The following is a 4,600-nucleotide window of genomic DNA, read 5'->3' as shown; positions in this document are numbered from 1 at the left end:
CCTGGCCCGCGGGCCGCGCTGCCGCCAGCCTCCCCCGCGGCCTCTGGTGGCAGGCGCTCCGTCCCGGGGCGCGGGAACTGCAGCCGGAGCCGGAGGCGGGAGCAGCTAGCCGGAGCCCCGGGCGCCCGACTGCGGGGTGAGCGCCGCCGCCCTGGCCCGGGGGGTGGCCGGACGGGGAATCCGGGCGGGGAGGATTCGGGCTGTGGGTCGCAAGGTTGGTCCGAAGGGCCTCGGGGCAGCGTTTGAGGCTCAGAACCACCCCCCTAAGTTGGAGACCTTTGGGGTAACTTCCCCGAGCCAGCCTCTCCCTCGGCTACCCCCTCCCAGGCCTGGCAGCGCAGCTCGCGGTGGCTCGCAGGGGATGGGGTGGCTACTTTATGGGTCCCGGCCCCCCATGTCCAGCGCAAACCGAGGATGCGGGGTGGGGACACAGCCCTACCACCGTCTGGCTTCCCAGGCTGTGGCTCGGACGCGCCCTCGGGGTTGGGAACCGGAGGACCGACCGGGGCCCAGCAGGGGCGCGCCTTTTCGGGGCGAGCAGAGGGACTTAGCCCCGGGGCGCCGAGACTGCAGGAATGGAGAGGGAATCAGAGGGCGTGCACTGCACTCTGCCGTGGGCTGCGGTCGTGCCGGGTCCTAGGAGACCCCTTTGGCACACCGCGGGCGGAGACCAGCTTGCAGGTGAAATCCCGGGGCGTAGGGTCCTCGGAGACCCGTGGGCGCAGCCGGAGCCCGGGGAATCCTTTCAAGTTCTGGGTTCTCTTTGTTGCGCAATACGGCCCCGGGGCTGCGCGGCCTCATTGGCCCTGGGCCATGACGTAATGATCCGGCCCCGCCCGTAGACCCTTCGGAGGGAAGCTTCAAGGCTTGGGTGGCTTCTTAGACTGTCTCACCTGCCTCGGTGCCCCTGCCTTGGGCAGAGCGTGTTTGGGTATTCCTGGTAGGGAGGTGGGGAGCCTCATCCTAGAAATGCTTTGTGGTGCTCCGGATGGGACGCAGGAGGAACTTGCTGGCAGGGATAAACACCGTAGGACCCAAGTTGAATGGCTCCTGCACCATGAGGCATGAGCAGGAGGTTGTAGATCTATAAAGGTACGAAAAGGAAGCAACATTTGCACCTAGAGATCTGATATCTTCACATCACTCCAAAACACTCCTCCCCTGCCAGACTACAGCCTCCAGGAGTGCTGGACCCCAACACAGCCCTGGCTCTTTTCTCTCTGCTGCCCTCATCTTGTATGAGGTCAAGTTCCCAAACTTAGGGTCTACCCTGCAGGGACAGGCAGCTTAGATGGACCTTGTTTCTAGGAGCAATCAAAGGTCTTGTTGGGGAGATCCTAGCAGACAGCCTGAGAGGGTAGGTTTGGACCTCCATCGGAGTAGTGGCTGGGAGCTCAGCAGACAGCCAGAGAGAGAGTGCTGGGTTCTGGCCTCCAACAACCAGAGGGCCTGAGAACCCAGGGGACAGCCTGATAGCTTCCCGGATGCTGCCTCCACCGCGGTGGAGGCTTTTCTTACTTTCCACTGGTCTTGCACTGAAAGGGTAAGTTTTGAATAAAAATTCACGTCTGAAAAAAAAAAAAAAAAAAAAAGATCTTGTTGGGAACGTTTTAGAAGGATTTGAGAGACCAAGACTGCAGTTTGAATCCTGGCTCGGGCACGTAAAGATGTTGGCAGAAATTTGACCTCCCTTTGTTTCCACTGGGCCATCTCTGAGACGGGGGTGACAACAGTTCTACCCATAACAAGACTGGTGAGAGTGTGCCCCCCTCCTTTACCCATGGCATTCCCTTCTACAGACCTAGAGCCCATACTGTCCTGAGTCTGGGTCCCAGAGAACTGGGTAAGAGTCCTAGACTCAGCCACACTTCATGCCCAGTGTCTTGGCCAAGGAAAGTGCTGACTGCTCTGTGTGTCTGGCTCTACTCTAAGCACTTTCCCTGGCAAAGCTCATCACCCTCAACTCTTTTCAAGACGGGCACTGTCATGTCTGATTTATAGATGAGAAAACGGAGGCACAGAGGTGTCCAGTAACAAGCCAGGAGCTAGAGCTAGACTCCAGACAGCATCCTGAGTCTAGTCCACCACATTCTCTCTCACCTTGTGGCCTTGAGGCCAAAGTCAAGGAGGTTGGCTAGACAGGAGTGGCTGGTGGAGGGTACTATGGGGCCACCTTACCCCCTCACAATAGGTTCTGCAAGTGACCTAATGTTCGGGCAGAAATTTCTGTCTGCCAGCAGCTTCCCATCCAAGAAGCTGTTAAAGGATACTGATGTTCATAATAGACCCCTCCCTTGGAACAGGGGTCTGGGCAAGCCTGGGGCAAGGACACAAAAGTTAATGAGACAGCCACAACAAACTAAAGGAACTATAGACAAGACCAGCAGAGTTCTGCTAGCCAGCTGGGACAGCCTTGTTTTCTCTGCCTGAAAGATGGGGGTCCTGGCTAAGGTTGCCTGTCTGTCCTCACTGGAGACAGTGTTGGGGAACCGGCGGCTGGGTCTCTGTTAGGTGTTGAATGCAGAGGTACTGAACAGTGTGGTAAATGGGGCTAATCAGGCTGTTGGTGGAGAAGGCCAAGCACTGTAACCTTCACCTAGTGTGGAGCTCCTCCTCTTGTCCCCTGTTCCAGGCTGTAGACAGGAGTGAGCCAGTGCTCCACACAGGGCTGCCAGATTGGAAAGGGAGGAGTTGACCTTGCTCACTGATAGGATATGGAACTTCCCTAACACATATACCTCCCGCCCCAGGATCTTTGGTGCCTGGCTTCCATCCAAAGGCAGTTCCTCTGCAGGCAAGGTCTGCCTGGGCACTGGGCTGTCTCCAGGCCTACACTATCCAAGCCATTCAGAATGAAATACTGATCACTAAGCCACAGCACCCTCTCTGTTTAAGACCCAGGCTCACCGCATCCACTGTGAGATAGTTGGGCCCGTAGGCTTTAGAGATATGGTGTCTATTAACTTAGCTTCCCCATAGAAGAATCATGACATTCCTCATGACGGAAGAGGGCACTGTGAGGACCCAAGTGACACAGCCAGTGTACTGAGGCTCTAGTTCCGGTCTGTGGCTGTACCAGCGGGCCCCTGAACAGGCTCACTGTGAAAAACTGTCTACTATCTTCCAGGATGGGTATAAGACTGGTGACCAGCTTCATAGGTCACTCAGGAGATCAGGAAGGGAATTAGGAGGGTAGGGGGACTTGCTTCTCCCAGGGTAGAGGGGGATGAATGAGTGCCACAGTGTCTGCGCTGCCAGGCACAGGCCTGGTGTGGCCTATGAAGGGATTTTGGAACACATGATGATGATAAGGCTTGTTCTGAGATATGGCTAGGACATACATGGGGCAAGACTGTATCCGAGCCAGGTGTGCTAGTCGCACACCTGTAATCCCAGCAATTAGGAGACTAAGGGAGGAGGATCGGGAGTTCAAGACCCACCTGGGATATCTCAAAAACAAGGACTGGAGACATGGCTCAGCAGTTAGGAGCACTGGCTGCTTTTGCAGAGGACCTGGGTTCAATTCCCAGCACCCACATTGCAGCTAACAATCCTCTCTAACTCCAGAGGATCCAACACCCTCTTCTGACCTCCGCAGACATTACAAGACGTGGTGCAGGCAATACAGTCATACATATTTAAAAAAATTTTTTTGGTCTTTTTGAGACAGGGTCCCCCTGTAGCCCCAGCTGCCCTGGAACTCACTATTATGTAGACCAGGTGGCCTGGATCTCTGTAAGCCTCTGCCTCCTAAGTGCTGGGATTAAAGGCAGGCGGATCTCTGTGAGTTCAAGGCCAGCCTGGTCTACATAGGAAAAAATATTTTTTAAAAGGGAGGCATCTAGTTCTTGCTTGTAAAACCAACATTTGGGGGGCACAGGCAGGAGGGTTGCTGCAAATGCAGGGTCACCCTGGTGTGCGGAGCAACATCTAGACCAGTGAGGGCTGCACAGTAAGAAAGCTCAGATTCCAGGCTAGAGAGAGAATTCAGCAGGTGAGGCACGTGCTGCCCTTGCAGAAGACCTGGGTTTGTTGGTTCCCAGCACCACATGGCAGCTCACTACTGCCCGTACCTCCTGTTCCAAGGTAACTGTCCCCTTCTGGCCTCTTCCTGCACTTGTACACACGGTATACACGCACACATGCACATACACACACGAAGACACATGGGTGAACATAAAATATTTCTTATTTGGGAACTGGAAAGATAGCTCAGCAGTTAAAAGCACTGGCTGCTCTTGCAGAGGACCAGGGTTCAATTCTCAGCACCCACATTGCGGGGGAAAAATTGTAACTCCCGTTCCAGGGACTCTGACGCCCTCTTCTGACCTCCATGGGCATTGCATGACACGGGTGCACTTACATACATTCAGGCAATATACTTATGCACATAAAATAAAAATAATAAAAATTTTTTAAAATTTTTTCTTCTTTTAAAAAGAAAGCTCAGCCAGATGTGGTGGTGTGTGCATTCAATCCTAGCACTTGGGAGGCAGAGGCAGGTGGATCTCTGTGAGATAAGACCAGCCTGGTCTACACAGTGAGTTCCAGACCAGCTGGGGCTACAGGGAGACCCTGTTTCAAAAAACAAAATCAAAAC

Source organism: Nannospalax galili, unplaced genomic scaffold (genome assembly GCF_000622305.1).
Source record: "Nannospalax galili isolate Female #2095 unplaced genomic scaffold, S.galili_v1.0 scaffold1488, whole genome shotgun sequence".
Lineage (NCBI taxonomy): Eukaryota > Metazoa > Chordata > Mammalia > Rodentia > Spalacidae > Nannospalax > Nannospalax galili.
Note: the sequence above shows the minus strand (reverse complement) of the source record.